The sequence below is a fragment of the Ambystoma mexicanum genome, chromosome 10 (assembly GCF_040938575.1).
Source record: "Ambystoma mexicanum isolate Mex_15411 chromosome 10, UKY_AmexF1_1, whole genome shotgun sequence".
In the NCBI taxonomy this organism is placed as follows: domain Eukaryota; kingdom Metazoa; phylum Chordata; class Amphibia; order Caudata; family Ambystomatidae; genus Ambystoma; species Ambystoma mexicanum.
Genome location: NC_090932.1, coordinates 1,166,351,811 through 1,166,374,561, shown reverse-complemented (window position 1 = coordinate 1,166,374,561; position 22,751 = coordinate 1,166,351,811). Strand labels below are relative to the sequence as shown.

Sequence of the window (22,751 nt, the reverse complement as noted above, 5' to 3'; positions counted from 1 at the left end):
AATACTGATAGGAGTATTGGTATTAGTGCTGGTACAATATTGTGTTTTGCAAATAGCACCGAATAGATGCAAGAGATTGGCATCTAAGGCCCTGGAAAGACAGTAATAGTGAAGGTAGATGACCCAAAAGCTGGGCACACTCAAGAGAATCACACTCTTAATGTTCTCTAGTGGGACAATGTAAGATCCATGTGGCACACTATTTGAGCCCCAGAACTACACTGAGCACTGGGTGGACTGTATTGCTAAAGGGGATTGTTGGTTTATGGAGTGCAATCAAAAGGAATATGCTGCACGGGAAGAACTAAATGGGGTGTGCAAAATATGGCTGCCGAAGGGAGAGTATTTGGGAGGAATACTGCAATGGTCGATAAATCGACCAGAGGGGGAGTGTAGTGATGTAGTTATTGACCACAGAACATGTTGAAGCCCCACCCCCCTACGTATCTGAGAAGACAACAATATAATATCAGGAGGGACACCTTAGAAACCAAGCTTTAAATACTTCGGGCAATGCAGCTGCCATAAAGAATAGTTAGTTGCTTAACTCTAGTAGGGGACATATAGGGCCTAGCGTATGCACGTTGGGCGCTTTAAACAGAATAGATTAGGCAACAGGTAAGAGCGTATACAGTTGAGGGTTACACTACACATGTAGATAGCAACCCATTGCAGGTAGCTATAGATGCTACAGACTCATAGGGAGGGACATCAACATATGGCAGTTATGCTCCAGGACTCGGTAGATGGAGAAGTAAATATGTCAGCATGGAAGTAACCCTGACAAAACCATCGCCATTTTTAACATTGCAAATAAACAGCAGGACAAAGACTCTAGAAATCGAGCTGGGTCTCAGAGTAATGGTAACAAATATAGTTAAATTCTGGAAATCTTCAGTGGCTGCATGGTAGCTAGCGGAAATTAATCTCAAGGCTAAGAGAACCAGAGGGTAGTTTTGCATGCAGAAACGGCGAGAGCAAAAGATAGCGATTGTCAGGCCATCGAGTATGTAACCATTACATTTAATTAGCTACAATGCAAGGCAGACAACATTTGATGTCCAGGTGCATGCAATGAGCAAGCTAAGAAACACCCTGGTGACTGAGAGATGGGCGCACCAAGCCATCGGCCAGGCAAAAGTAGCTAAAATCCAAATGAATAGAGGAATTATAATATGAAACACAGATCAGTAACACGGGATTCAAAACAAAAGTTGGTCACAATGTGCAAAGGCTAGAATCAGGCACCTGCTGTTCCAGACAAGGGGTGCTGGCACAGAGAGACTCCCAAGGACAAAGTATTAGAACTCGACCGGCCTCATGTCGCTGGGATAATAAGGGTGGTTATTTAATCGGCATAACAGTGGTACATTGATTTTTCTACCTCCATCGTGTGTCTCCATATTTCCTCACTCCCTGTCAGTGCCCTAAGCTGGCCATATTATATGCCAACCAATGATGGCCCATACTTACCCTAGTTTAGTTCCAACCAATGTAGTTTTAGAGTAGTGATGTAGTACATGTGTTATCTGTAGTGGGTTGTCCCCTAGGTGGAGCTATTAGATAGGCTCTCCTCCAATCATAACAGTTGCAGCTATAAGAAATATATGTAGCTTAGCAGTGTAAACCAATGAGATAGGTTTTTGTAACTTGTTTGTGATCATGACATCAGCAGTGACGAATCAGCACCTCAAAAGCAATTGTCATCTACTGTAACTCAGATCGTGAGTGAGAGCTTGGCTGTCAGTCATATTCCCCCCAACAGTTTTTTGTATTTTGAATAAAGCCTGGGGTACTTTGCATTTGACAAACTCTATCCTCTGTGTCACCTCTTTCATTGTCAAAAAAAAAATAGATGGCTATGTTACCTTTTGTGCCCCTGTTTACATCTGCTTGAGGAGTTCCCAAGAAGGAGAACAACTCCACCAGAACTTCCTGGAAGAGCCCCCATTCATGGGAGGTTGATCTCTGTCTGTTCAAGGCATTTGCTGTGACATTCCCTCTTCTGGAAAGATGTGCAGGCATGAGAGAGACGCAGTTCTCCAGCGCCCAGAACCACAGTCGCATTGCTTCTCTGTATAGCGTCAAGGATGCCACAGCACCCAGTTTGTTGAGGTATTGCACGGCTACTGTGTTGTCCATCAGGACCAGCACAGTCTTGCGATTCACAGAGGGAAGCAAGGCGACCAGGGTCGGCCTAATAGATCTCCACTCCAGAAAAGGAGAAATTACTTACCAACAATGTTCTTACTGAGGATTATTCTCCCCGCAGATTCCCCATCTGATAGCTATCGATTACAGAGTCAACTGGAGTGAAACATTTTTGACAAAGGTCGTAGTGCGGCTCGGTGTCGACTCCACCATGACTCACTGCGCCACTGGGATCCGGAAGTGATGTCGGCAGTACACATATCACATCACTATTCTCCTATACCTCTGTTCCCCACCATTTTCCCCCCAGAGTTCGGCAGCCGCGTGGAAGAATCCAACAGGATTCTGCTTGAAAAGCCAAAAAAACACCTTTTTTGTGAGGAACAGTTACCAGACTGTAAGCAACAGGCCAACAGTACCCAATTGAAACAGCATAGATATATGCTCATCACTCTAAAATGTCACAACCTTACGTTGTCGTCCCAACAACAAAGAGAAACTATGAGCGAATACTATAAAATAGCAGGGCAGGATGGGAAGGTGATGAGAAATCTGTGGGAGAAGAAACCATAAAAAGAACATTACCAGTAAGTTTTTTCTCCTTCAATAGATTGCATTCTCCTGCAGATTCCTCATCGGATAAGACTCCCAAAGCCTTACAGTGTACAGAAGTGGGATGAACGTCTCAAACGAGGAAGCTTTGCAACACTGCTCTTCCAAATCGGGTGTCAGCGTCAAGAGCGACGTCCATACTGTAATGTTTCGTGAGCGTGTGGGGCGATGACCAAGTGGCTGCCCATCAGATCTCTTTCACCGGCACAACCCTTTGCAATGCAGAGGAGGTTGCAACGCACCAGGTAGAATGTACTTTGATGCGGATGACAATTCCATCCTGGCTTTCTCATAGCATTCTGCCATGCAAACTACTATCCAACCGTACATTGTCTGCTTAGATGCCACCATGCCCTTACTGAATTGTAAGAAGTGTGCTGTCCTGGCCACATAGTAGCTGAGCACCCTCTTTCGGTCCAGCCTGTGTAGCCTTTCCTCATTCCAGGAAGATTGACACAGTGTAAAGAATATCACCTGGTCAATGCTCTTAGAGACGCGAAACTCTGATACCAACTTTGGCAGGAATTTCAGTTGGTCTTTAAGTGAGGCTTTCTCCTAGAAAAGAAAAAAAAAAAACACAGGACGGGCGGTTTACAGTATAGAAATTGAAGCTCTCTTACACACCTGGCTGATGTAATGGCCACCTGAAAAGCTGTCTAAGAGGGGAGTAACCTAACAGGAAAATAATGCACCACAGGCTCAAATGGAGCCGCCATCAGAAAGGTCAGAACTGAATTGAGGTCCCAATCCGGAACCACAAAAGGCACAGGCAGAAACCTATACACAAGGCCCTTCAAAATTAGGTAATTACCGGAATAGTAAATAAGGATCCCTGAGCCAGAGACCCCTTGAACACGGACAAAGCCAACAGGTAATCTTTGACCATGCCTATCTGAAGGTCAGATGAGGCCAGGGACAGGTGGTGGAGCATGAGATGGAGTCAATCCCGTGACCCCAACACCACGCCTTAAATGTTCTCAACCTTCACGCATACAAAGTCCTAGTGGTGGGTCTGCATGCAGCCAGCAACACATCAAGCAACTCTTCCGAGAGGTTCCAAACATCATAGCTCATCCTTTTAAGAGCCACGCATGACGATTGAGAGACTCTGGGTTCAGGTGGAGCACTCGACCTTCCGTCTGGGATAGGAGGTCCAGACTATGAGAAAGCCGGCGAGGTGGGGAGATGGCCATTTCCATGGGCTCCGAGTACCATGTTCTCCTCTCCCAGTACGGGCAATCAAGATCATGGTGGCCCAGAACCTCCTCAACCTCCTGAGAATCCACGCAATGATAAGTATCAGAGGGAACAACTTCACCCGGAACGCACCCCCCAGTTCACGCTTGACAGGCAATTCTCTTGAGCAGAACTGTGTGGACTTCGTGTTGGCGCTTGTGGCAAACAGATCTACTGCTGGGATACCCCCAGGGCGAAGATCTCCTCCAGGACTTCCATGTACACTTCCCACTCGTGTGAGACCATGCTCTGCCTGCTCAGATGGGATACAGAAGCTGAGATCTCGTTCTCCAGTAGCCAGAACCATAGTTGCAATGCTTCCCTGCAGAGGGGCAGAGACAAGCCACCTCCTTGCATATGGAGGGTAGTGCATGGCCACAGATGTGTTCTTCATAATAATGATATGTTTCCTCCTGAGAGAAGGCCCAAAAGCCATAAAGGCTAGCCCGATTTGCTCGCAACTCCAGCCTGTTGATATGCCAACAGCGCTCCACTTGACACCAAAAGCCTTTCACTCACAGATACTTGCAGCGAGTGCCCCAGCCTTTCAGAGATGCATCTGTCACTATCTATGGCTGTAGCCACAGTGGCCAAAAGGGTTCCCCCGCCATCATGCTCTGCATGCTGGCCCACCATGAGAGGTCACTAGCCACCGACTTCAACACCTGGAGGATGTCCTCAATGTCGTCGAAGTACTGGGAGCATTGATCCCTCAAAAGCCACTGAAGGGATCGCATCCGTAGCCTGGCTTCTGCACCAGAAAATTGCAGGAGGCAATGAGGCCCAAGAGGCGGAGGAAGGATGCTACTGGCAAGCTGTGGTTGTTCTGAAATAGTGTGACCATCTGTCTGACTGGTGACTCTTTCCTCAAGGGAGGGGGTGGAGGGGAGCCATCCCCGCCCGGGTGCCCAGGACAGTTGCTATAAATTGGACTTTTTGCATTGGTGTGACATGGTACTTCTGGAAGTTTAGAGCGAAGCCCAAGCTGTGAAGCAGGTAACAGGTTTCCTCGAGCTGCCTCAAGACCTGTCCTGGGGATCTTCCTCAGATCAACCAGTCATCCAGGCAAGGGAATACGTGGACACTGGATCTCCTGAGCTGCTCCACCAGTGCCATCAACTTGCTAAAAACCCTTGGCGCTGAGGTTGAGCCAAAAGGGAGCACTCTGAACTGATAGTGAGTGTCCCCAATGACGAACTTCAGGAACCGCCTTTACTGTCATTGGATCTGCTTATGCAAATAAGCATCCTGAAGCTCTAGCAGCACCAACTAGTCTAGAATTTCAGAGCCTGGAGAATCTCTATCAATATCACCATAATGAAATTGTCCTTCCTCAAGAACTTATTCAAGGCACTTGGGTCCAGGATGGGACAGAGTCCTCCTCCTTTCATGGGTACCAGAAAATAAATACCAGTCTGAGCCTCTCTCCTCTGTTTGGTACCTCTTCCACTGGGCCCTTTAAAAGCAGGGCTCTACGTTCCTCCTGGAGCTCCTGCTCTGTCTGCTGGGGAGCAGAGGGTCTGTCTGGAGGTCTTTTTAAAAAGGGCAGGCAATACCACCATCTGATGAGCTGCAATGTCCAGGCATCTTTATTTCATTCCACCTGTCCCAATGCTCAGAGATCATCCCTCCAACGGGCAAAATGTGACGAGAGAACTCGAAGCGGCTTAGCGGGCGTCACCACCCCTTCGCTGCTGAAGAAGTCAGTTGCCCTTTGGAGGCTCCTCTTCCCCATCCGGGAGGCAAGGAAAATCTCTGGCCCTGCTTGACCTTTGGCAGTTGCACTTTTCCCCCAAAGGGAACATATTGCCTGTAGCCCCTGCCTCTAGTGGAGAAGTCGAAGGACTGCTTGGCAGGCTGTTGTACCGCAAGCCCTAAGGACTTCGCAGCCAGTTTGGAATATTTGAATATTTCTAAGGATTCAAATGCTTTTGGCCAAAAAAGGGGTTTGCCATCAAATCCCATGTCCAAGAGCTTGGCCTGAACATTAGGTGAGAAACCCGAGGTGTGGAGGCATGCTGCCCTCCTTAGCACTACGGAAGTTCCCATGCCACGACCCACACAATCAGTGGTGTGGAGACTCGCCTGAAAGGCCTGGCAAGCCACCTCCTTTTCATTGTTTATCATGTCTAGAAACCCATCTCTCAACTCCCCTGCTGGGAAATGATCTGCCACCTCCACTACTATTCTCCATAGCACATGATAATGTTTAGCAAATGCACAGGTGGCGTTAATTGCCTTTATAGCCATGCTCTCTGACACAAACTTTTTCTTTGCTGAAGCATCGGTCTTCTTGGACTCTTTGTCCGTAGTTATGTTGGAGGTGGAAGTACTGGCCGTCAGCTCATCGTGGTGGCTTGAACTACCAGCCCTTCTGGGGTAAGGTGAGCTGAAAGGTAAGCCAAATCTCACCCAGCTGGTTTGTACTTTTTGGTCAGTTCGGGATCCATGGCTGGCGTAGAACATGGTTTCTACCACAACGTGCCAATGGGGTCAGATATGGCTGCTTTGAATGGCAATTCTCTCTCTGACAGAGGGGACTGCAGACCTTCAGCCATGGCCAGTAAGCCGGCCTGGTCAGTGAAGAAGTCAGCTTTCCTAACTCACCCGTTTCTCATCAGCTCCATTCCAAAAGGGACCAGATCCCCCTTCTTTGCTGAATATCGACCATATGGAATGGAATGGAATAATTCCAATCTCAACTCCGGGACTTCTGTTTGGTTGACCCGAGAGCCACTGGTGCCGCTGTCGGCTTCGCAAGCATCGAGATCGGGAACTTAGGACCTGACAAGGCCCCGTTGGCGCCTGAACCTCAGGGCACAAGTGGTGCCTTGACTGCCTGAGGAAACGAAGCCAGAGCTCTACCACAGTGGGTTTTTCTGAGAGCTGGAACCTCTGAATTTTAAACGCCTCCCACTCCTCTCTCGGGGCACCCATCGCTGGGAAGAACTTACCCCGCTCCTCTGATGAACTGGAGTTGTGTCAATGCCAGCAGCGTTTCTTCTTCTTGAAGGAGGACGAGGTGAATGAATGGTGCAACCCACTTGAGATTAAGATTGCTTCTTTGTTTTCTTACGGTGTCTGTCCTCCTTATCGGGTGTAGGGCCTTCAGTGTAAGAGCTCGACAACCTGCCAGTCGATCGTTCAAGGGACTTCGCACGGGGCCGCCTAAGAGCTAGTTTTGCTGATTGTTCCCCAACTGCCTCAGGGTTCATATATTGACATGAACCGCACTGTCGTATTCCACCCCGGGAAACCACACACAATTACTGTGCTGGTCCGTGATGACATATTTGAGCCGCAGTGCTCTCAATGCTTGAAACCTGAGGTTATAGGCCCCGACATGTGAAAAACGTTTCTATAGAGAATTTGTGTTCTGAACAGCATGCTGAGTGCTTGGAAAAAAGGAACTGAGGTATGGCGGCATAGTGACATGATATATGAACTACCAACATCTTGTCCGGAGTCGAGGAGTAGCGTGGCAAGTCATGATGGAGTTGAATGTCGATGTCGAGCTGCACTACAACCCCTGTCGAAAAGGTTTCAGAGCAGTTGACATTAGAAAGGATATTTATCAGCTGAGGAATCTGTGGGAGAATGCAACCCATTGGATGGATATGCTCCTGAGACTCAGAGGGAGACCACTGTCTGCTCACTGACAGTTCCAATAGGTGAGTGCTCCAAACAGTCAGCAATGCATCAGTGACCACTGTCAATTGAGGTCAGGGATAATGAAACAACAGGCCTCTCAGCAAGTTATCTGTCATGGCCCACCATGCAAGATCTTGAGACACCTGGGTTAAACCCTCACGAGGTCCAACATGTGGCACTGAAATTGCGACTATTGGCAATGTATGAGCCACTGAAGCAATCTCATATGCAGCCACCCCTCTGGAACCACTAGGATGCAAGAGGCGAGGTGGCCCAGCAGACCTCTGGTACTTCCTGTGTTTTTCGATGAATAGGCACATGAAAGAAGGCATCCAGAAGGTCCAGTGATACCAACAAGTCCTGCAGATCGAGGGCTTGCAGGATCTGAGCAAGTGTAACCATCTTGAATTTGTCCATGCGCAGGAACAAGTTCAGCAGCCGCAGATCCAGAATGAGGCACAAGCCTCAGTCCTTCAGCACCTGAAAATAGGTGTAGTACCGCCCCCTGCCTCGTTCCAATTGCGGTACCAGCTTGATTGCGCTCTTTGAAAGAAGCTAACATGCCTCCTGGACACAAGGTCATGGCCTGAGCGCACTAGTCTGGAGGGCGCTATAGGAAAGGGAGGCAATACCCTTGTTGAATGACTTGCAAGGTCTAAGCGTCGGATGTGGTCTTTGACCATTCCCGGCTAAACAGGGAAAGCCTCTCCCCCCACCGGCGTTGAGTGGCAGAGCCCATCATTGAAGTTTTGCACAGTGATGCAGGGTGGTGGCTTTGCACGTGGTCACGCCACCCTTCTGGACCCCTTTACATCTACCTTTCAGGAAGCGCCTACCTTGCAGTCTTCCCGGACTGAATGGCCTCATCATCGCGGGACAGAGGATGCTGAGTGATAAAAACCCACACCCCTAGTAGAAGGCAGAGAGGAGGTTGCAGGGCCAGACCCTAGGTCTTTGCTGTGACATTTAATGACTGGAATTCCTGGAGAGCGTCATCTGCTTTTGCACCAAAAAGGTTCTGGCCATCAAAAGTCATGTCCAAAAGCTTGTCCAGGATGCGCAAAGCCAGGCGTCCTTATCTAGGAGTGAAGCCTGGCCACCGTACTCGTGGCCATGGATCTGCCGACACAATCCGCCATGTCTAGTCCTGATTACAACATCTGGCGGGAAACCTCCTTGCCATCAGTAACTAAGGACAGAACATTGTCCCTCATCTGCCATTCAGAGACATGTTCAGCCGCACTGACCACAGCAAAGGCCAAAGTAGAACTTTGCCATGGCGCAAGAGGCATTCACGGCATACAGGGTAAGACTGCCCGAAGAAAACACCTTCTTACCCCAGGCGTCAAGACTCATACTTTCCCGTCAGGTGGAAGGGAAGGGAAGGCGGAGGACTTCAGGCTAGCTGTCGTGGCCTGAAACACCAAAATACTCTGGGGGAGGCATGAGAGGAGAGCAACACCAGATCAAGGGTGGGAAGGTGCTTCTTCGCTAGCTCCCAGTCTACTGCTGGAGCAGAGACATGTTTCTCCCACACTTCCAGCACAGGGGCCTCCACTGCCACATTGACGGGCAGGTGTGTCTCTTTGTTGGGGGCATTGTACAAATGATCACACAGTTCATACTGAAGCTTGGATCTGGATGGAGAAGAAAGCCCCAGAGTATTGGCCGTGTTAGCCATCAACCCCTGAAAAGCAGCTTGAGGCTTTCCTGGAGTGCGAGCTGGCAGAATGTCCATACCATGGTAAGTATCGAGGCAGCTGGCGACCTGCAAGTCCTAGACCAACCCAGTACATCCTCACCTTCCCCCTAGAACTCTTCAGGGAGATCTCTCACCTTTATAGAAATCAGGGGTTCATACCCAAAGGGAACTTGTCACCTTCCTCATCATAGATGCCATGCATCTTAGACATGAAGCTGTCCATAGGGAGGAGAGCTGCAATGAAGCTGGTCGGTGCCAACAAAGTCGGAACTGGTACTGAGATCTTGATGTCCGAAGGCAGGGCCTGTTCGTGCCGAGGAACCTTGGCTGTTTTCTGGTCAAGGCACAAGCCTGTATGCATGCAGGAGTGGTTCCCCGCGGGTACCCCGTCGGTCGCAACAGACGGAGTGGGATCTGTCAGCGCCACAGCCGGAGTCGACAGAGCCATCGCCTGAGCCGAAAGCGCTAAAGCCAAAGCTGTTGGCGCCTTGGCAATGTCTATCATCTTAAGGCGGAAATTCTCCCATTCCTCCGGGGAAGAGGATTGGTAAAAAAAGGTTCCTGTGACAGACGCTCAGGAGAATCCTTGGAGCGATGGCTCTTCTTTTTCAAGGAAGAAGAGGAGTGTCGGTGCAAGGACTCATTCGGGGACCGGGTACTCTTCTGATGCTGCTGTGGTTTCTTTTCCTTTTCCTTCTTGCGTGGAGCAGTCCAGTCTTCAGAACGTGATCCGCGTCATGCAACCTCAAATGAGACAGCTGAGCCTCACACATCGCCTTATGGACGAACGTGAAGATCTTCGCCGCCCTTTCCAGAGGGGCCGTCGGGTGCATGGACAGGCACAACCCGCAATCCTGGGTGTTGTGATCCTTGTCCAAGCAGTAGAGACAAATCTGGTGTGGATCTGAGACAGACATCTGCCGGCCGCAAACCGAACACAGTTTGAAGCTTGAGGCCTTAGACAGAGTAAGCATGGCACAGAGAAAAGATTTCAAAGCTCGCCCAGCGTGTTCCCGATTAGCGAACAGAGTGTGTGGAAAATAGGAACGGAGGTCATGAGGCGCAGCCCCATTATATATGCCCCAATATTATGTCCAGGACGGAGCACATTAGAGGAGTCGGGTGCAGCCGTGCTCTGCCCCCCGACAATTGAAAGGATAAGATATCATAAATGAGAAATCCATGGAGGGTAGTAGTCCATTAGAATAGAGTAGCGCGTGTGTATCCGCAGTGTGGTGGCAGGTAGAAGTCTAGAGAAGGGGGCAATGTGTGCATTGCTAGGGTGGAGTGCACGTGTATGTACGTGTCTAGTCCTGGGGCAGTGCAGCTTCTATGTGCCCACTGTGTTGGATGTGGGGTATCTGCACATATTGTAGTTCTGGCGGTGTGTGTGTGTGTGTCTGCAATGCAGTGCGGGGGCAGTGTACTTTTTCCTCTTCTCTGGAATGCTTTGTGGCATATAAATGTATGATGGTCCCAAAGGAGCAATTACTTACTGTAATGCTCTTTCTATGGATTCTTCTCTCGCAGATTCCTCATCTGATAGATATTCCCTCGGCATCTGGACGTGACATCAGGCATTGCATAAATACCTCGTCACTATGCCCCACACCTCGGTTTCCCCCCTTTTTCCCGAGCACACCACCTGCATAGGAAAACAGAGAGAACAAATGGACTAATGAGCCCTTAAAAATTATATAAGTATAGGCCTCCAAAGGAGGAACAATTGCAACAAACACTACAAGTAGCGTTAGAAAAAATCTTTTTTTAAATTTTTTTCTAAACAGTGTCAGGAAGAATGAAAACTGTCACAGAGGAACATCACCAGGTCAACGTGAAAGAGAAGATGCGCGCCAACCACTGGCTTTCTGAGCGGGGCTGGATGGGAGCGGAGATGCGGAATCTCCGGGAGAAGAATCCATAGAAAGAACATTACGGTAAGTAATTTCTCCTTCAATGGACCGTCTTTCTCCCGCAGATTCCTCATCTGATAGGCTGACAAAGACGGGTAGAAAGGTATACTAAGAAATTTTGCAGCACTGCCCTGCCAAAACGCGCATCAGCTGTACGAGCCACATCAGACTATAGTGCTCAGCAAAAGTATGAAGGGATGACCATGTGGCAGCGTGAAAATTCTCCCGGACAGGAACTCCCCTCTGCAATGCTTTTGATGCGGAGACTCCCCTTGTCGAATGGGCCCTGATGCCTACTGGTAATTCCCTTCCAGGGGACTGGTAGCATTCCGCTGTACAGAAAAGCTGCAAAGTTATGGGTAAGCCCTTACAGGGCAAGGAAAATGTCACAAAGAGCTGGTCAGCTCTCCTGAGATCAGCTGTCCTTGCAATATAATAACTAAAGGCCAATTTCGTGTCTAGGCGATGGAACCGTTCCTCCTGCTTAGAAAGGTGCAGAGTAGGGTAGAAGACCGGAAGGTCGACTGATTGAGACAGGGGTAATTCTGAGAGAACCTTGGGGAGGAAGCAAGGCCTTACCCTGGGTGAAACTTTCTCCCAGAAAAAAACACAGGAAAGGTGGATTACAGAATAAGGCCTGCAGTTCACTCGCCCGCCTAGCGGATGTAATAGCCATGAAAAAGGCTGTTTTCAAAGAGAAGCCGTAAGGGAGCCGGCATCAGAAATGTCAGTACCAGATTAAGGTCCCAATCCGGGACAACAAAGGGAGTTGTCGGAAACTTATTTACAAGGCCTGGAATTGTGCCATTCCCAGGATCCTAAATAATGAGCCTTGATCCAGTGATCTTTTAAACACAGACAAGGCCGCCAAATATCCTTTGACTGTCGTGACCTGAAGGCCATCTGAGGTCAGTGACAGAATGAACTCCATCGCTGTAGTGGTGGGGCAAGAGATGGGGTCAATCTCGCGTTCCCTGCACAACACCTCAAATCTACTCCATCTGCACGGATACAAAGATCTTGCAGACGGTCTATGTGAAGCCAGCAACACCTCAAGTACTTCCTCAGAGAGGTCCCAGTTGTCATATCTCATCCTCTCAAGAGCCACGCATGTAGGTTGAGGGATTCCGGGGTCGTGTGTAGTATCTGACCTACGGCCTGGGTTGGGCGATCCGCCCGTGGAGGCAACCAGTGAGGTGGACAAATGGATAGATCCAAGAGGTCGGAGTACCATGTTCTCCTCGCCCAGTCCGAGGTGACCAAGATCATGGTAGTTCAAAACCTCTTCAACCTCCGGAGAACCCATGGAATGACGGGAATAGGAGTGCACGCGTAATGGAGAGGGAAAGTCCAATCCACTAGAAATGTGTCCTCCAGTGCACCGTTCGCTGGGAATTCCCTGTTTGCATGTCCTGTTGTATTACCCTAGGGAGTGAAGACCTCCTCTAGGACTTCCTGGCACACTTCCCACATGTGCAAGACTGTGCTCTGCCTGCTGAGAGCATCGGCCAAGTTGTTCTCTGTGCCCGCCAGATGAGCTGCCGAGACCGAGATCCTGTTCAACAACCAGAACCAAAGCATCATCGCCTCAGTGCAGAGGTGGTGGGAGTGCACACTACCTTGTTAGTTGAGATAGTGTATTGCCACTGTGTTGGCCGTCAGAACAAGGACATGTTTCCCCTCCAGAGACAAGGGAAATGCTTTCAGGGCAAGCCTGATAGCTTGCAACTCCAGCCTGTTGATGTGCCACCTGGCTTCTGTTGCTGACCAGAGGCCGCGCACCTGTAAATCCTTGCAGTGAGCACCTCAACCCTTCAGAAACGCATCCGTGACAGAGGCCAAGGAGGCCATAACGGTTCCTCTGCCAGGAGACTATTGCGGTCCGCCCACCAGGACAGGTTGTTGACCACTGATGCGGACCCCCTGAGGAGATCCGAGAAAGTGCTGAGGTACTGACACCACTGACCCCTCAGGAACCATCGCAGGGATCCCATCCACAATCTGGCTTCTGGCAATAGAAAAATGCAGGAGGCCATGAGACTTAGGAGGCAGAGGAAGGAAGCTGCTGGTAGAGTGGCATGGTTCCGGAACAAGTCGACCATTTGTGTCAAGTGACTACTCTCTCCTCGGGAGGGAAGCCAGGACTGCTCCGATGATCTACAGCCTCTAGACTGGTGTCATTTGGAACTTATAAATTTAGGGAGAAGCCCAACTTCTGCAGCAGCAAGCAGGTGTCCTCTAAATGGGACACAACCGGCCCTGCAGACTTCCCTCAGATCAGCTAGTCGTCCAGATATGGAAATATGTGGACCCCGGATCTCCTGATGTGACCCACAACTACCGCCATGAGTGTGGTAAAGACACTTGGTGGAGGTTAGACCAAGGGGAAGCACCTTTAACTGGTGCAATTGCCAATGGTTACCCTCATGAACTTCCTGTGCTTTTGATGGATTGGTACATGGAAATAAGCATCCTTTAGGTCTATTGACAGCAGCCAGTCCTGTAGTTCAGGAGCTTGAATCTCTCTCAACGTCACCATCCTGAATTTGTCTTTCCTCAAGAACTTGTTCAAGGCCCTGAGGTCCACAATGGGTCAGAGACCTCCTCCCTTCTTGGGTACCAGGAAATATCAGGAATACCAACCCGAACCTCTCTGCTCAGGAGGGGAATTAGACCATTACTGCGCCCCCATCACTGCGACCTCCGAAAATGTTGACTTTTTATTTCAACCCCCTTTACATCACATATATATAAGTAGGGGACTGCGAGTGGTCTCCCCCCGTATAAATATGTGGTGTAAAGGGGGTGGAGGGGTCGAAATAAAAAATAAGTCAGCATTTTCGGGGTTGCAATAATCGTATAGATTCCTCGGGAGGTACCTCTTCCACAGCACCCTTCAACAACAGGCCTTGCAGTTCTTCCTGGAGCTCCTGTCCCGGTTGGATGGGGGGTGGGGGCTGTCTGTCCGGTGGTTTTCTTACAAATGGCATACAATAACCCCACTGAATGAGCTGCAGAGCCCAGGTATCGGAAGTAATTACCTTCTACTGGAGCAAATGTTCCATCAACCGTCCTCCAACCTGTGCGCTGTGAGAGCGGAAAATCAAAGCGGCTTTGGAGGCTGGGTCGCCCCCGCCGCTGATGCTGCCTGTTGGCCTCTAAAAGCCCCTCTGACCCTTCCGGAGCTTGAGAAACACTTCTGTCCCTGCCTGGCCGGGGGAGCTGCGCTCTGCTGCCATAAGGAGCATACCGCTTGTAGCCCTGTGTCCGAGAGGCGAAGCTGAAGGCAGGTTTGACCGGCTGCGCAGTTAGGCCTAAGGACTTAGCAGCGATTTTGGATTCCTTAAATTATTCTAATAGAAGCTTGCCCTCGAAGGGCATATCCAGAAGCTTAACTTGGACACTATGCGAAAAACCAGAAGTCTTTAAATAGGCCCGTCTTCTTATTGTTATGGCTAACGCCATAGATCGGCCCACACAGTCAGCGATGTCCAGACCCGTTCACAGTGACTGTCTGGCCACCTCTTTTCCATCCCCCACTAGCTGTAGGAAGCACATGTGCATTTCTCCTTCTGGGACATACTGCACAGCATTTTCAACTGCTGTCCATAGAGGAGAACTTGGCAACACCGCTTGCCACATTTGTAGCTTTAAGGGCCATACTGCCTGAAGTAAATGCTTTCTTTGCTAAAGCATCAACTTTGTTTGCTTCCCTGTCAGAAGGCAGAGTGGACGTGGAAGATGCATGTCTAGACGAGACAGTAGCAGTCTGCATAACAAGCCCTTCTTGGGAAGGGTGAGAAGAGAGGTATGAAGGGTCTCCTCTAGCCCGACTGTATTTCCCGGAAATGGTGGAGCTGACGGGAGGAATGCAACAAGGGTGTTGCCACATAATTGTTAAAGGATCGGCAATGGCATTGTTTAAAGACATACTGCGTTTAGTGGTGAGGCCTTCATTTAAAATGTCAGTAAAGCCGTAACCTTGTATGGGCGCCACTGATAAATGCAATCCCAGGGTGTCAATTACCCTTTCTACTAAAGCCCTGAATTTTGAAGTATTATGAGCATAGGGCTGCGGTTGCTGAAATTCAAGGTCTGGAGAGAAGTCCAGACTGCTGGCATCATGGAGGCCTTGAGCCAGCTGCAAAAGCTGATTTTGGTTGTCAAAATAATGGACCCTTTCTGAACCCAAGTAAATAGGGTCGACATCCCCCTGATTATTGGCGTCATTACAGCCGAAGATACCTGCCATAGTATCGTAAAATTCAGACCGGGGTTGTGGGGGAATGTTTTCACGACAACCGTCAACGGTTTGTCTCTCGGCGCAGATATAGTGGATGTCGATCGGTATCGAGACGCCATAGCGTTGACATCCTGGGATGCACAGGGTTGATCCGGCTTCCATTGAAACTCTTTCGGTGTCGAAAGATTTATCGCGCCGGCATTGTCGGTACCGGGGCACTAGAGTGGTCGGACAAGTTGAGCACCGCACTTGACTCCGAAGACTGCTGCGTGGGGGGGTAAGCCGTACCGACTGCAGCATGCTTTTTGAACATGTCAAGCATGGAGGATTTGAAATCCTCCCACGTTTGGCGGGTGGTAGGCCCAGCCAATGGCTTACCTTTATCCGTCGACAAATCGGAGTCCAGACAGTGGCAGTGACACCTTTTCTCCTTTCGGGACGAGGACGAGTGGCTCCTCGAGTGGGACAATTTCTTCTCCTGGCCATGCTATTTTTCAGGGGTGTGCCCCTCAGTTTCAGCCTCCGAAGACTGAACAGTCAACCGTGCCAGTGTTTTAGAGAGTGGTCGACCCAGAGCGAGTTTTGCAGCTCGATCGTGTAGGAAATTGGGTTGAATTTTGGTGCACAACAGACACCCATCAGTCCCGTGACCCGTGCCAAGGAACCATAGACACAACTCGTGTGGGTCTGCGCTGGACATCTTGGTGTCACATTTGGAACACCGCTTGAAACCCGATACCCGAGCGGCCGTCATCTTGTGTCAAAGAATTGAAAAAAGCACAAAGCTTTTCTGACGAAAACGTTGAGTGTCGAAGACGCGCCTGTGTTCCCAAGCAGCGTGTTAGCGCATGGAAAAATTAACTGAGGTTGGGGCGTAGTGACAAGGTATTTTTCCAACGCTTGAGAGCACGTCCAGAGCCGTCAACCAGATGTCGAGCAACGGATCGACGGCCAGATCAAGGTCCACTACGCCCTCTGTCGAAAATGTTCAGAAGCAGTAGAGCTGGAGGGAATATCTATCAGATGAGGAATCTGCAGAACAAAGGCAAAGGTAATCCATTGAACAGGTCTTTGTCATCACTGATATAGTTGAATCAGGACAACTGAGCTTTGGTAAAGGTTTAAGTTACTTACCTGTAACTATTGTTCTCCAGCATGGGTCTGGCGTGGATTCACATGCTCATGAATATTCCCAGTCAACAGGCTGGGAATCCTCGGTAAAAGAAAAAACTGTTTCACTTTCACTTTAAAACTGTATTTCTCCTTTAAACCAATCACTGTCCTCTGGGTCATACTGCCCCCATCCAATGGCAGTCATCTCCCTAAGCCACGGCTCTGGCAGCCATTTTCAGATTTGGTAAGCACGTAAAGTGGCAGTATGACCAAGAAGAGTCGCTGAGGGGCAGGAGGGAGGGTTTGCATTTGAATCCGTGCCAGACCCATGCTGCAGAACAAAGTTACAGGTAAGTAACTTAAACCTTCTCCAGCATGGGGTCTGGCATGGATTCACATGCTCATGAATAACAAATACACAGCAGTACAACATCACACAACCATGGGAGGTGGCAAGGCTCAACAGAAGCAATTAACACTTACCACTGGAACAGACTCACCTCAAGCAACAGGTTGCGTAGCACTGCTTGGCCGCTTCTGGACTCCTCTCTGGTATCCCTGTTGATGCAGTAGAACTTTGTGAAGGTCTTCGTGAAATGCTGTTGTCGCAGCAATTACTCTGGTGGAGTGGGCTCTCGGACGGCTGAGCAGCAGTCAGTTCGCCAACCGATGACATTGCATGATGCAGCCGGAGAACCACCTTGAAATAGAAGCCTTGGACAATGCCTTCCCATGGTTCACAGGACCAAAGTTCACAAACAATTGAGAAGTCTTCCAAAAACTCTTTGTGCGCATCACGTAGAACTTCAGGGCATGAGCAGCGCCCAGCGAGTGCAAGGTCCTCTCTGCCGGCAACAAAGGTTTCGGGAAGAAAATTGGTAACACCAAAGGCTTGTTGAGGTAGAATTCTGACAAACTTTGGTATGAAAGAGGAGTGTGTACGCAGGGCCTGGATCTCACCCACACGACTGGCAGAGGTCGTTTTTCATGAGAGAAACTTGAGTGGGTCCTGGTGCATCGGCTCAAAGGGGGCCCCCCCATCAGCCTAATCAGAACCACGTTGAGTTCCCACGCCGGGGCAGGAGCCTTCACCGGCGGGAAGGATCGGAAAAGTCCTTTGAGAAACTCCTTGACGAGTCTGTGGGACCAGGGCGAGCATCTCCTGGTCCACTTGATCTTGACGAAGCTCCCACTCTTGGTAGGAGTGCAGTTCCCTGCTGAGGGAGTCTGTGATGATGTTCTTGACTCCCGCTAGGTGAAGAGGGATGAGGAACATACCTTGACGGCCCAGTGCCACAAGTTCTGGGCTTCCTTAGAGAGCGCTGTGGATCGAGTGCCCCCCTACTTTCTGATGTAGTACATGGTAGTGGCGTTATCTGTGATGATCCTCACTACCTTGCCCTTCAGAGATGACAGGAACGACTTGAAGGCCCAGAACACTACCCGTAGCTCCAGGATATTGATATGCCAATCCTTCTCCGGATGCCACTGGCCTCTGGCGTGAAGACATCCGGTGTGCACTCCCAACCTCACAGGGAGGTGTCTGTGGTGACCGTCTCCTGGTTTGGGGCGTTTTGAAAACCTGTGCCCTGGGCGAAGTGGGAGCAGACCCCCCCCCCCCCACCAATCTATCGCCCGTCGAAGCTCCTCGTTGAGAGGGATCTTGTCTGTGAAACATTCTGACAACTGTATCCACCAGGCATCCAGGAATTCCTGCAGGGGCAGCATCTGCAGCGAGCAGAGATGGACGAGGTAGATGCAGGACGACATCATGCCCACTAACGACTTGATGGCCCGCACCATGGCCGTCTCCGCCGACGACATCCGTTTAACTTTGCCTTGAATGGCTGCTAGCCTCTCTTCTGAGGTTGACGCCAGGCAAGACACTGTGTTGAGTCTGGCGCCTAGGAACAGCGCGTTCTGCAATGGCGTTAAGCAGGACTTCGGATAGTTGACGGAGAATCCCAGATCCATCAATAGTTGGACGGTTGCCTTTGTGTGCTCGTCGGGCCAGCTCTTGCGAGCATGCGCGAATCAGCCAGTCGTCCAGCTACGGGTATACATGTATGCCCTCTAGATGTAGATGGGCCGCCACTAGGGGAACCAGCTGAATATGAGGACACCTGCTTTGGAACTCCAAGGAGTGTTCCTGGGTGAGAGCATCCAGCACCCATCTGTCGGTGGAGATCTTTTTCCACTGGCTGACTAACCTTGTCAGCCGGCCTCTCACCGGGGTGCATGAGTGGGGCCCCGACGTCTTGGTCAGTTCAGGCTTGCTTGTGCACCAGCGTCCTGCCCTGCAGGCGACGCTGTCCCCTGCTACCGTAGGCCTGGGAGCAGCCTCTGTAGGCTTCTTGCGGTGAGGATCAGGAGGGCTGCCTGTAAGATCTGGAGAACCCTTTTGATGACCTGCTCGATTTTCCTGTGGAGGAACAAAAAGAATACTAGCAGTGCTGCTGGAGAGTGCCGAGGTAGTGGACCGTCTCCGTATCTGCTTTGATGGCCTGGAGGGACTCGTCAACGGCCTTTCCAAACAGATGGTTCCCCGTCGAAGGGCATGTCCAGCACCTTCGCTTGGACCTCCTGATGGAAGTTAGTGGCCTTCATCCATCCCTGCCGACAAAGGCAGACACTGTTCCCCATTTGCTAGAACCCTGTGTTGGCGACGTCCACTGTCACTGTGATGGCATGGTCCGATGCCACTTCTCCTTCCTGTAAGAGGGCGAGTCCTCCATCTTATCTGGGAGGAACTCCAGGATCGGTCCTAGTTTGTAGCACAACTCCCTGTCGTACCTGGCTAGGATCCCCAGTGTGTTGGCCGCCTTGATTGTGGATGCTGCGGTGTAAATCACCTTCTCCGTGGTGTCCATCCTTTTCCCCTTGCTTTCCGGAGGGACAGAGGACGTAGAGGACGTGTTGGCCGACTGTTTATTCCCAGACACCGACACCACCGAGTCCGACGATGGTTGTGACCTCAGGCATTTGGGTGCACAGTCCGGCACCCTATACTTCTTTTCCAGATTAACCTGCTTGCCTGTAGCTGTGCAAGGGTTCTTCTTGAGGGCTAGACCCTCTTCCCAAATATCATCTAGAAAGGGCACCGCCATGATAGTCTTCCTCTTTGCCTCTCGCCTTTGATACAAGAAGCCCTCCTTCTTGGTTTCCTCTGGCACCAGCTGGAATAGCTCAGAGGCCCTGGCCATCATGGACTGAAACAAACCCACCTCGTCCAGTGGGGAAACCCTATGTGGGGCATCCAAATGTGGCGACTCACCGTCTGCTGCGATGATGTCTTCGTCGTCAGCTGTCTTCGTGGCCTTATCCGATCCTGTACCCGTGTCTGGGTCTGCTGGGGGAGTTGGGTCCCAATGTGGAGAAGAAGGTTAATATAAGGGTGTGATATGACGCTTCCTCTTATTCGGCAGAGGCTGACCGGGGACCTGGAGAACCACAGGTATCGGTGCCGTAGGCATTCTCATCAGGATCGCTGACACCAAGGTGTGTAGAGTCGATAGAATATCCAAGGAAATGTCCCTTAGCTGACAAGGCTAACCAGGAAAACTAGGCCCTGCACAGTCGCAATCCTCCTAGTCATCGTCCTAATGGACCATATGCATGGACTCCTGATCTCCGTCGTCCGTGGACGAGACCTTCAAGGCTTGGGCGATGACCTTGGAGGCTTGTTTGCGGGGCATCCTCGGCCCTCCCTTATTTTTTTATTTTCTCCCTGAGGGTCTTGAACCAGGACCTGGGACTGTATTTTCAACCCATCTGGCGTGCCTGCAGACTTTGCCAAAGTCTCTGCAGTGGCGACGCACCGTGGGGGCGTGGACACTTACTGCGCTGTGGGAGCAGCGCCCATTGCAGCTGGGGTGGTAGTAGATGTCGACAAAGTTGCCAACGAGGTCTTTGCCTGTGCCAGTTGAGCATGCTTGGGCTGCAAGGCCTTCTTCTCCTCTGTCCGCGGCTTCTCGGATTTCTCCTGTAGCTTTGCCGGGGTAGATGACTTCCTCTCTGAAGAGGAGCTTTATGGTAGGCTGCCATTGGAGGCAGAAGGTGATGCTAATTGTGCCCTATCCACTTTGGGACCCGCTTCCACGGCGCACCCGGTGGACTAGGACTTGTGGATCTTGGCTTATCTTGGGCACCCATGGATGACGTGCCCTCAAAGGACTTAGAAGATCCTTCCTCGGACTGGCCGGTCCCAGGCAAGGCATGAGCCTGCTCGGAGCGCGGGTCAGAGGCCTTGCTCTTTTTAAGCCATGCCGCCAGCTTGCTATGCCTTTCCTTTGTCGTTTTCTTAGGAAACCTGAGGCATATCTCGCACTCTACTTCCCTATGGTCTGGGTGAAGGCAGTAGAGGCATTGTAGGTGCTTGTCCTCCACAAACACATTCCGTAGCCCGCATTTGGTGCAAGGCCTGAAGACAGACCTTCCCTCCTTCTCCTCCGTCGTGATTGGAGGGTGCGAAGTAGGCCCAAGATGGCCTTCAAGAATCTTCAATGAATCCTATCCCTTGAGGGGCACGGAACTTTACCGAAAACTGATCCCTGCTGTCGGCAGATGAAGAAAAGAGCACACAGGTTCTTTAAAACAAAAATGTCACTTTTCTCGTCGAAAAAAACACAAAAAAGTACAAATAGCTCGGAGAGCAACTCGAGGACTCCTAACACTGAAGCGTGAGGTCAAAATCTGAAGATGGCTGCCAGAGGTAGGGCTTAGGGAGAGGACCGTCATTGGATGGGGGCAGTATGACCCAGAGGACAGTGATCGGTTTAAAGGAGGAATACAGTTTTACAGTGAAAGTGAAAATGTTTTTCTTTTACTGAGGATTCCCAGCCTGACGATGGGGGAATATTCATGAGCATGTGAATCCATGCCAGACCCCATGCTGGAGAAACAGTGTGCCTTTCGAATACATTGTCCATAATCCGCTAAAAGGCTCAGGTGTGTTCAGTCTGTTTCAAATCAATTTCCAAATTGCATTATTTTGTATGAAGTTGGGCTTGATGGAGCATGGAGCTGGAAGGGAGAATAGGGACCAGAGGTGGTGATAGAAGAGTGTGCCGGAGTAGTCATACTACCAGTGTGTGCTTGACACTGCTGAGTCAGGACCAGGCACAATCTTAAAGGATGAAAGCTCAACAGGAAATGTAGTAAGCCAGATGGACAAGAGGACATGTTTAAACACAACAACTTTTATTTGAAGTGAAAGAAAACTAAGCAGTACCACTATGAGTTGTGGGATTTATTAAGCCTAATGAGTTCCTCTGATTTGTGACCATCAGTATTTAGAAAATACCACTCTTGTTCCTGTTTGGATAGTCCTGCCTTTGGTCTTGTGAAGGCAAAGGACTTCCTTAGTTCTGGGTTTGGTTGTAGTTTCTCTCAACCCTTCTTGGGTTTTCTGATTATAAGCCCTGTGTGGGCTATGGGTCAGGCTGGTCCCGATGTGGTTGCAGTTACTCGGATGGTCTTTCTTTCCTCCTCCTGGCATCTTCTTATAATCAGCCCAGTTTGGGCTATGGACCTGTTAGCCCCACTTTGGTTTATGGTTTGTCTGAAGGTCACGCTTACCCCCTCCTTGGGTATTCTGATTATCATCCCTGTGTGGGCTATGGGCCTGTTTGGTCCCACTTTGGTTGGCCTTCTCTGGCAGTCCCTCTTACCCTCTCCTGGGATCTTGCGATCATCAGCCTGTGTGGGCTATGAGGTTGTCTCACCGTCCTCCACCCGCTATTTGTGCAACACTGTGTGCCTTGGCTCCAGAAGCGGTGCTCGGTTGTGGAGGTGGTCTCCCAGGTGTGCGCGGACCCACATTCTCCTGCTGGCTCCAGGCTGCATGTTCGGCTGCTTCACCTCAGTTCTTTCCTTCTGTGTTGGAGGAGTAGGATGCCAGTATGTCTTCCATCAGGGGAAATGTCTTCCATCAGGGGAAGTGGCTTCCTCTCCGAGCAATCCCGTGTGCTGCTACGGGACCCTGCCAACTGCGTGGCTCTCCCTTTCAGCTCCTCCTGAGGGGACGGGGCGCCCTCAGTGCAAGCTTGCGTCTCTCGTGTCTTGGCTGGTCTTTCTATATCTCTCTCTCTTGATATGCTGGTGTATTTTCGACCCCTCTTGGAGTGGAGGG

The 22,751-nt window shown here is 50.3% G+C and overlaps 1 protein-coding gene across 1 annotated transcript in view; it reads right to left on the bottom strand.

Annotated features, from left to right (window-relative positions):
- The window catches only part of GPAT2 (glycerol-3-phosphate acyltransferase 2, mitochondrial), a 2,680,481-nt gene that overhangs the window by 584,659 nt on the left and 2,073,071 nt on the right, over positions 1–22,751 (bottom strand). The gene's annotated exons all lie outside the window — the stretch shown is intronic.